Source organism: Puntigrus tetrazona, unplaced genomic scaffold (assembly GCF_018831695.1).
Source record: "Puntigrus tetrazona isolate hp1 unplaced genomic scaffold, ASM1883169v1 S000000181, whole genome shotgun sequence".
NCBI classification, from domain to species: domain Eukaryota; kingdom Metazoa; phylum Chordata; class Actinopteri; order Cypriniformes; family Cyprinidae; genus Puntigrus; species Puntigrus tetrazona.
In genome coordinates, this window is record NW_025047852.1 from 140,202 (window position 1) to 151,764 (window position 11,563).

General features: G+C 37.4%; 1 pseudogene; it reads right to left on the minus strand.

Annotated features, from left to right (window-relative positions):
• Positions 1 to 7,676: 7,676 nt before the first annotated feature.
• LOC122333136 lies at positions 7,677 to 9,762 on the minus strand (annotated as a pseudogene).
• Positions 9,763 to 11,563: the final 1,801 nt, after the last annotated feature.

The following is an 11,563-nucleotide window of genomic DNA, read 5'->3' on the forward strand; positions in this document are numbered from 1 at the left end:
ATCACCTCATCACTACGGACACACTCGGATCACTACAGTTTGCCTACTCCTAGAACTGGCCCATGGAGGATGCCATCACACTCCCTCCTCTGGCACAACCACAGGCCACCTGGATTTTAGAAAAGGGAACTATGTAGAAAATGCTGTTAGTGGACTATAGTTCAGCTGCTTCAACACCCATAGTTCCTCCCACGCTCACCTCGGGTTGGAGGTCCTGGGACTCAGCCCATCCCTGCGCTCACTGGATCACCAACGCCCTGACCGACAGACCACAAGCCATACGGATGGGCAAAACATACCTCATCCTCCCCTCACCCTCAGCACTGGAGCCCCTCAGGGTTGTGTCCCTGAGCCCCTGCTGTACTCCCGCTGCACACACATGACTGTGGTGGCCACTACGACTTCCACCACCATCATTAAATTTGCTGAGCTGACACTGTCAGTGGGTGGGCTTGATCTCCAACAACGATGAGATGGCCACCTTCAGGAGATCAACAACCTGGAGAGATGGGTGCTCAGGAGAACAATCTGCTCCTGAACGTCAGCAAAACAAAGGAGTTAATAGTGAACTCAGCATGCGGCGCAGGTGCGCTCTACCATCCGGATCCACGATCCCAACGGGACCCCAGTGGAGTGAGTGGACAGTTTTCGAGTACCTGGGTATTTCACATCATGCAGGACCTGTCTTGGTCCTGTCACATCAACACCCTGGTGAAGAAGGCCTGGCAGCTGCCTATTCCATCTGATGTGCTTAAGAGACTTCAGACTCCCATCTCAGGTGCTCAGAGGAACTTTTACACCTGCACCATCCCGAGTGTCCTGATGGGAAACATCACCTCCTGGATTGAGAACAGCACCATGCAGGACAGGCGTAGCTCTTCAGAAGGTGGTGCGGTCATGGCTAGTGCACCATCCGCACTGAGCTCCCTGTACTGCAGCACATCTACAACAAGCCCGGTGTGCTGTACTCAGGGCCAGGAAGATCGTGGAAGACCCCAGCCATCCCAACAATGGACTCTTTTTTTTCTGCTGCGTTCCAGGAAAGTGCTTTGCCGTCCTGAAGGCAAACACAGAGAGGAAACAGAGGAGGAGCTTCTTCCACAGGCTATTTCGGAGTCTGAACCAGAGAACACCCAGCACCGAATCACAGGATTCCCTATGTTCACCCCTCTTCCCAGATACCCACTTACAATTGGACAATTACACTGACAAAATTGCACTAGTCACTTTTTACATTGACATCCACACAGCCACTTTATATTTTATATTTTATACTTATTTAATCTTTTTACCTTTGAAATGCGTGTGCCATATTTTATACTTATATTTTATATTTTATACTTTATTTCATTTTTACCTTTTATACTTTGTACACTTTGTATATATATATTTTTATATTTTATATTTATATATAGATATATATTTTGTTTTCTTTTCCGACGCTGGACGGGGTTGTAAAAACATTTCACTGCATGTCGCATCATGTATGTATGTATGTGACAAATAAAATTTTAATTTGAACTGAAGAAGTCTGTGCTTGACTACCAAGTTGTTCTCAGCTAAACTGCCCAACGAGCAAGAGTAGGTAGAAGCTAGTTTCTGAGTAGAAAAAAAGTTTAATTGAGAATGGTGGGAAATGTCGGCATGATGGTTGTGCTCCTACAAACATTGCGGAGTATACTGCTCACAGAAGTTCTATTAGATCATAATCATCATGCATTGTGTGTGTTAGTGTGTGTGTGTGTGTGTGTTGGCTGTGGGAGTCTTTCCACCACTATCTTCGGCTGAGCAGTAAATATGAGTAAACTCTGTTAAAGCTTGTACGCATCAGCCCATGATTCACCTCTCAGAGGCCATCAAGCAAAGTGTTACCATTTAGTTTACTATTATTGGGTTTATTAGATCATTTTTGTGTGTGAAATCTGATTTATTTTGTATTTACCAATCAGTCTTTTCAGTCTGAAGAAGACAAGTCTTTATTGGCTCCTTCTAAGCTCTGTTTAAGTCCATATATTCTTGGTGGAAACTTTCTAATAGTCTTAATCCAGGCAGGTGGCTCGAGGAGGTCAGGTTTGTGCTAAGTGTGACATGACATGTTTCTCTGTGTTTTTTTCGGAGCTGTGATTCCACCGTTGGAGGTTTAAAACCCGTGAAAACTGATGAAAATAAATCAGAGATCACTGAACCCAGAATAGACTGATGGGAACAAAGTCTGTTGGTAGTTCTCCTTTCTTTAAGCAGGTTAATTCTGTGTCAGTGTCAAGATCTCCACTGTAGAAGCTGCTGAGGATCTGGAAAGACGTCCAGAGAAGATGTCTGATAAGTGTGATCTGTGTCTGCTGGGACTCATCTTTCTCTCTTCACTTCTCACAGGTAAGCACATTTCTACACGCTTTTTGAACTCCTTTAAAGAGCTCAGTAAAAATAAATACTGTTTTTAATTTGAGAACTCATTGACATGAGACCACTGTCACGTGGCGTTTATTTATGAAGCTTCAGACATTAATACAGAACATAACTGCTAGCATGTTAGAGGGAATCAGACAATGATAATGTGACCAGAACCAAGACTTTCCCTTTGGGTCATTTTCGTATCAAATCAACCAAATATCTCTTCACATTTTTTTATTTTACTAATATTTCTTTTTAGAAGATGGATACATGTGGCAAAATATTAAATTTGGGTTAAAACTGACTTCAGAAAGGCCTTAACATTGTTATTTTGTGTCAAATCTGCAGGCTTCAGTAATCTTTGTAAAGAGTGACATAGAGCAAGGGAAATGTGCCTCTACTTGGACCATTTCAGTCCACTTTTAACACTTTTAAGCAAATGTTTTGACAGAGGAAACAATGATACTATTCTAATTTCCTTAAAACAATATTTCTTAATTAGACATAGTTCTTTAAATTAAATCAGTATCAGCTGATTACAAAGTGACTAACGATTGGTTTTCTCACCACTGAAAAGTCTCATTGAGATCCCCATAAATCTGAGATCGAACAATGTAGGGCCTTTAAAATTAAGATTTCAAAAAGAAAGGTTTATTAACAACAAGAAACTAAAGTCATATTGGAGTGTCTTTAGATACTTCTTGAGTTATACAGACTCTGGAAAAAAAATGTATGTCACTCAGATGCAAGCATGTTCAATGCAGTTGTTTTTAACAAAAGGAAACATGAAATACATGTCTGGTTTCAACATTATTTGTTGTCTGACATTCCTCTTTTAAAAGCAGCAACATAAATAAGCTAAATTAAGTTTATTTTTGACCACAGATTTAACAACTTTATTCTGGAGCCATTTTGGAAATTCCATTATATCTGGAACCAAATTATATGAGGCCTTAAAACGAAGATGATGCTGAAAGGAAAGTACACTGGAGACCCAATATATAAAGGGCATTGAGAAGAGTCTAAACTGCCGATCTTGTTACTATGAAATAAACAGTTTTTACTGTTTTGGATATTAATGTCTATAAATAGGTTTGTTGCAGATTAATCAATTAATCACTGAAGATTTGTATCAACAGCTGAGATTCTGAGATCAGTTTCATAGGAGTTAAATCTACCTGCTTCCCTTACATGATCACTCATATTGTGTTTCAGGTATCAGTGGAGTGGATGATCATGTGTTCATCAGTTCTGTGAAAATGTCCGCCTGACCTGTAATAATGCTCTTCATGACTGTGGCATCAACTACATGGATCTATTATAACAGACATTCAGAAGGGGAGTTGAACTGATCGCTTAGGAATAAAGAAGAAAGACACAGAGAGACATGAGAGACTGAGTCTGGGGTCTGACTGCTCTCTGAACATCAAGAACATCACAGAAGAAGATTCTGGACTTACAACTGCAGACAATATGTGAATGAACAAGAACATGGAGCTGATGCTCATGTTTATCTGCATGTTCTTCAGGGTAAGTTCATGATTATACGATCAATTTGAAATTCTTCATTTAAACTCTTATGATGACTGAAGAGTGTGATATTTTATGTTTCCAGTGTCTTCATCATCCTCACAGACTGATATCAGTGGAGACTCTGTGACTCTTCTGTCAGCTGTATTCATTTACTAGAGTCTCTTGTGATGATTGATCAGATCTGAGAGAATTGAGGTGTTCTGGGTGAATCAGGCTGGTGTTAAACTGAAGAGATCAGACTCAGAGATCAGATATTATTCTCATCAGATCACTGTATCATCAGTCTGAATACAACACTCCTGAATGAAGATCTCAACAGAGAGTGGAGATGTGAAGTTACTCACAGAGATCAAGTCAAGACCTCAGTCACATTCACTGTCAGGAGATCAGGTGAGAAACAAGCTCATTAATCAATGGGGAGTAAATAATCAGTGCTCACTTGAACAAAGGAACCAAACCCTCAACGTGTCCCTGAAAACATTAGGGCTATCTCACCGTGATACTTCCAGATGTCGTATTTCAAGTGAAAAAGAGAATTTGGGCTAAGAAACCAAAAAATTAATTGACAAGAACACAACACTGCAGAGAACAGGTAAATGCTGTTATTGCTGCTTTCAAAGTTTGTGGGAGTAAATATGTTTACAGGTTTTACACGCCAAAAGTGGGTATCACAATACTAAAAAGGTTCTGCGGCATAATAATCATAACAAATGCAGAACACATTCCACACGTCACTTAACTTCAGTTATGAAGAGTATCTATTAGACATGCTAGTTTAGTGTTATTTTGTTTACTAAATAAAATATGATTGTTGTAGCTCAAGCAGTTTCAATGACAGCAGAGTCCAGTCCACAGCACAAAATCAACTTTAAAGACAGCTGCAAGCATAAGCATCACTTAAGTCAATTAAATAAGCTTTTAGCCTTACTACAAGTGTTCTGTCTATATAAGTGTGGCATAGAATGCCCTCACCTACTACCAAAGTAAACACGGTTGAGTGGAACATGTTAATGTTCTACAGTATTATGACGCAGCCAGGGTCGGGGAGAAATGAAATACAAAATAATTGAATTAGCGTTACATCTAGCTCTCTCTCTGCTTCTTCTGCTGGGTCAGAGCCAAACAGGAGACGAAAGTATGGTTTTGCCTTGTTACTTTTTGGATTGCCCTCTTGTGTTTTGTGATTCTTTGCTGCCTGCCCTGACCATTACTTGTTTTGCATTACGCTGGATATTACTGTTTGCTGGTGTTTGAACTTTGACTGTTTGACCATGCTGTGCTCCGATAAAGCTTGCACTTGGATCTCCAACGGTTGTCAGAGTTATACGTTGAGCAATATCAGTCAAGGAAGGACAGTGCTGTTTTTCTGAATGTTAGCATGACGGCAGTAAATTCTACTTTTTCTACATAGTGTACATAAAATTAATAGCTATTTTACATTTAGTGTAAAACATCTGTGGTTAAGTAGCATCTATTGCTATTGCACATAATGCAAATAACCACCATCTTCAAAATAAATTTGCTAGAATTAAGGGTCATAGGTCTGCAAGCAACATTTGACCACGTTTTGAACGAATCAGCTGAGAGAATGACCCAATTACTTTTGAATAAATTAAATCTTTAAATAACTCTTTAATTAAAACAGGGATTTTCCACGCCTACTGGTAGATTTAGTTTCATAATTTAAAAAAAATTCGATAATTTACTATTGCTATGTTCAAAATGTTATAATCTCATACCATTATTCATGCATCTATAATTATTATAAATGCATTCACTCCACCCTTTTTATCTAGACGTATATAAATACAAGACATCAATGTTAGATGGTCCTTACCTTAAATACTGCAATGTACTTAGATTGTTACACAATTTTTTAATTTAACAAAATACACTGCAAAATCATTTTAAACCATGCATTTTTGTAATATGTAACAAAACACATTTTAAAGTGACCTGCCAGACTCTCGGATGGATCTGAACGTTCGTCTTCCGCAGCTCCAGATTCAACAACACAGATTCAAGTCAGCAGCTCAAACTCTGAGACGACTTCAAGACAAACTCCAGAAGTAGCTCTTGCACGAGGTTCATCATCTCTCACACTCTCTTATTTTCACAAGCCTTATTTTCATCTACACATGTAATCTGATAATTAGATCTTTAAATCTGATTTGTCGGTGAGATGGAGTCCGTGGCTTTGGATATGCATAGTCTGTTATCTGTAGCTGATAACGATATACTTGAGGTCTTGACTGGTATAAAGATGAAGTTTCTGTAATATGGTGAATCTTACCTCAAACCCATCCTCCAGTGGTGTCTTCTAGAATCAGTATCTGTGTGTAAATTTTTTTCTCCAGAGATTTCTTCCAGCTTTGACTCTCTGAAGCAAAATCCTCCCCTTCATTATCTGGCCACAAAGGGGCTTCTAGGGAAATACATGCATATACATAATTGATACTATTTCAATACATAATCATTCATAGCTTTGCAACCCTGACTTCAACCTCATCTTCCTCTCTTTTCACATCTTTCCTGCAGTGATTGTGATTATTGCAGAGTTTGCAGTGTTTGCTGCTCCTACTGTGATTCTTCTTCAGATCGTCTGTGAGAGAAGAGCTGGTGAGTTTTCAGATGATTCACGTGAAGCGTTGATGTTCTGCAATCATAGGAGCTCAGTCAATGCTTTTGTGATTAATTATTTTGCAGGAGGAAGAAACTGCAGCACAAAGAAACAGTGATGTACGAATAACCGGCCAGATTACACCAAGATTCGCCTTCATGTCAATAATAATATTATGGAGATTTGCATACAGCTTTCAGGAATATGTTTATACTGTACTGCCTATTTTTAAATGTAATATCTTTTTAGAGCGTGACAGGTGGTCTTTAATGACCATTATTATTTTTAAAATAATTCAAATACATAGTACTTTTCTAACTTAACTAGTTATTGTACATACAATTTTTCACGGAAGGGTTTAAATGTTATAATAGTCCATTAGCTGATTATGCCAGACAAGTCTATTGGTTATCATGACATATTTACAGATGTATTTTGATGCGTTTATTATTGTTTGATCATTTCAATGCAGATACATCTATATGAAATACATGAAATATGAGCTGAATACTTTGGCATTATTTCATTGAATTAATATTGCATTTATTGTCACTATAAACATATGTTTCCTGCTTCTGAACCATCAATACCTTAAACGTAAGAAAAACTAAATATATATATATATTTTTCACATGTATGCTTATAAAATATCAAAATGTTAAAACATTAGATGATTTAATGTACACATTGAAAAAAAAAATTAACTGTAATAAATGAATAAATAAAATTGACTTGAAAATACAATTTCAGCGTGTTTTTGCACAATTAAACGATGGCGTGTTGTTTTAAGGATGATACTGCCCGGCCCAGATGCAATCAATTCGGCCCCACGTGTTCTCAGCTGGATTTCAGCGCTAGGTAAAACTGGGAAAAAGTACAGAAAAAGAATATGCACATTTTAACGTACATGGTATATTTATTAGTGTGTTGTATGTAAACAGAACATATTACATTGTTTTATAGCTTTGTAAATTGTAAGTCACTTAGATAAAAGCATCTGCAAAATGAATGAATGTAAACTCCATACACACGGACAGCACGTGAACATTTTATTCCAGCATGAATTAACGTGATACGTAAGGTGTTCGTTCTTCACTGAGAGCAGCTATAACGCTTTCCCTGCTGTGAATTCTCAAGCGTGTTTCATCAGGCTTACTTTCTGTGTGAAACTCTTCCCACACTGAGAGCAGGTAAAAGGCTTTATTCCGTTATGAATTAACATGTGCTTCTTAAGGTCCGCTTTGACGAGTGAAGGTGCTTCCACACTGAGAGCAGCTGAAAGGCTTATCTGAAGAGTGAGTTACCAGATGATCCTTAAGGTGTCCTTTCTGAGTGAAAGTCTTTCCACACTCAGAGCAGCTGAAAGGCTTTATTCCATCGTGAATTAACATGTGAGTCTTAAGGTTTGTTTTACTCGTGAAACTCTTTCCGCACTGAGAGCAGCTGAAAGGTTTTTCTGAAGAGTGGATATGCATGTGATCCTTAAGTTGACTTTTCCTGGTAAAACTCTTCCCACACTGAGAGCAGGTAAAAGGCTTTATCCCGGCGTGAATTAACATGTGATTCTTCAGGTTTTTCTTACACGTGAAAGTGTTTCCGCATTGAGAGCAGCTGAAAGGTTTTTCCCCCGTATGAATTCTCATGTGTTTAATAAGGCTTCTTCTCTGTCCGTAACGGTATCCACACTGAGAGCAGCTGAAAGGCCTTTTGACGTCTGTTATTTGAACGCGGCAACTCTCTGACTTTTCTTCATCCACATCGTGATGTTCCTCCTCCACTTCATCTAGATCTTGTCTTTCTTCCTTCACTTTCATCAGCCCTAAAATAAATAATTAAGAATCAGCTGTGACATGGAAAAAGCTAACATTTGGTTAAGTAGACATCACTTTTTACAGTGATAAGCGTATCCCATCATGCATCATGTTCTTGATACGAACTGCAATGTTTTTTGCCAAGACCTCGCAGAAAACTTTCCAGTGTAAATAATTCCATGTAATTGGTTGGTTAAATGTAAAGTAGTTTGTTAAACATATTGTGCCAATGTGTTCTGCTGTAAGTTCTTAAAATAAGAAAAAAAAACGTGAAATACAGGAAATATGTAATTTAGGTAATCAAGTGTGTATTTGGTTGTCTACTCTAAATGATCTACTCTAGAAGGACTTAGATGTTGTTATTGATTCTATTGGGACGCTTCACCGGAAGTCAAGTTAGGGGCAGAAGCAGGCGACTTATAGCAACACGTATTATTCATAAAATTTACTAAGATTAAGCATTTTATCTTGCCAGAATGCTGAGTAACAAAACAAATTAGCCTTTCTAGAAGTTTTCTGTTCTTTACACACAAATCGAAAACTGCAAAGTCGTGGTTTTTTTTATATTAAGGTCTGTTTGTAGCTTCTAATGACAGAAAATAAGTTTTCTGCACCTGAAGTGAACTTAGAAGTGATTGAAAGTAGTATTTAGGAAGTCACCCTTCCGGTCATTTTTTTTTTCTCACAAAATAATAAAACATATCAATAAAGTTATTAATTTTAGTATTTATCATGCTGAAATGAAAATTAGAAAAAGTGATATAATCTATAATTTACAACCAATAAACCACAAATGTACTATTTTCATCACTTTTATGGCCTCTACTGTAAAAACACATATACTCATCTTTGATTTTGTATGGCTCTAAAATAAAGAAACCCAGTGTTTCTCCACAGACCAGATTGATAACCCACCAGTAATGTCACTCAGTCAATTGCAGAGCTTTTTTGTAGTGATATAATAATCAAAGACTCCAAATATCAGTGCTCCCACACTCTTAAAAACAACCACTGTTTTTATTTCTAAAGCTTTGTTACCACAAAAAGTCATTAAAGACAAACAAAAATAGACACCAACCTCCTTGTTCCTCGTGTTTTATTCTCCATCTTTCTGGTTCCTCTTGTTTTATTCTCAATATTTCTGGTTCCTCTTGTTTTATTCTCCATGTTTCTGGTTCTCTCATGTTCTCCTCACTCTCCTCTTTAACAAACACCATCTTCACAGCAGAAGATGATTCTCCTCCTATTCCTGCTTGCTTCAAAACTTCGTCACGACTTTGAGGATGAAAATATCATGGGTATTTATTGGCGAGATTCCAAAAATATATATATATGTATTTATTAAAAAAACATTTCTATTAGCTTGTATTACGTCATCCTACATAGAAAAGAGAGCACACGGTGAGACTGGTCTTCTTCTTCTTCTGAGGTTTAATGGTGTTTGGCAAAGAACCGCATGTATTTAGCGCCACCCGCTGGACTGGAGACTGAAGGGATCAGCTTAAGTTACTTAACAACAACAACAAAGGAACCCTTTGCCTTTATATCATCAAGTAAATACAATTTATGCTCAAAAACCCATCTCTTCTCTTTTGATGTCTCTCACTTTTGACAGATCAAATGTGTTACTTCACAATTGTTGAAACATACTGAAATAAATGTGTCCATCTCATTTCTGTAGAGTGTAATAGTTGTCTCTGTCTCCAAAAGTGTAACTGTTAATGAGGAGAACAGGTCCCCAGCTGAGCCTGGTTTCTCCCAATGTTTTTTTTTTCTCCATTCTGTCACAGACAAGGTTTTGGTTCCTTACCACCGTCGCCTCTGGCTTGCTCAGTCAGAGACACTTATTAATAATAATTATTATTATGTTATTATGACCCTGCAATGAGTAATAACCTTGGGGAAAAGTTATATTTAAAAAACAAAAATCTATTCTCCATTAGATCATCGATGGACTTTTGGCTCCTGTCTGCTTTCTATAGTGTTTCATTTGATAGGGGTACTATTTAAATTGAACCAAGCTGGAAAATGGCATCACTGAATTCAATATTGAAATATCTCTAACTGAAAATTGATTTATTCTACTTGTTTTACATTATTGACACACTATTTTCATAGAGGTAATAGCTCGATTAGTCACATGAAAGTAATCAGAGCCAATACTGAAATTTCTAAATATACAATCGAATGTTAACATAAACAGAGACATTCAAGTAGTTCTACTGGAAAAGGGAAAAAAGGGTTTCACTCTGAGACCATAGTGTTGATCCCTGTCACATAATATTATTTTAATTATAAAGTTTAACATCCGCTCAGATGTGTAAGCAGGTTATAAAATTTCAACTGGTAGTCCACTCTAAAGGAGCACAACTTATAAAATATAACGTTTTTTATGTTATTTTTTACTGGATGTGTAATGTTTCTGTAAAAATGTAAGAAGATATCATGCTACAATCTTATTTATCCCATTTTACCAGATAGCCCGCTCATCCTAAGAGTAACAATAAAATACAGTTTCTTAGTTTCTTAACTTGCAACCTTTACATAGTTACAAATTTTCTCTTCTGCATGCAAATTTAATTTCATATCATATTCATACACGTTTGTCTACCAATCCTCACTAAGACTGTTGGTGTTGATCAAATACCAATCGAGTCTATAATTATCTTTCGTTTATTTGTGGAGATTCTCTCCTCTTCCGTCTCCAGTCCAGAGGGTGGCGCTAAAACACATGCATTTGTTTATCAATCACCTTTAAACCTCAGAGGAAGAAGATTAGTTTCACTGTGCTCTCTGATATTTTGTGGTGAGGTTTCTGTAAATAGCGAAATACAGTTTTTGGGTGAGGTCAACGATAGTCGTGACTGAGTTTTGAAGCAACCAGGAATATCTGGAGAGAATCATCTGCTGCTGTGAAGATGATGTTTGTTAAAGAAGAGAGTGAGGGAGAACATGAGAGAACCAGAAACATGGAGAATAAAACACGAGCAGTCTGAACCCAGGAGAATAAAACAGGAGGAACATGAAGGTTGTTGTTTATTTTTTAATCATCTTTATTGACTATCTGTGAACCTTTCAGTCAGAATGTATTTGTATTTGTGTGTGTGTGTGTGTGTGTGTGTGTGCATTACAGAAAGGGATCAAAGAACAAATCCTGATTGCTGGAGCTCTCAATTAGGGCTGCACAACTAACCAAACTCAATTAATC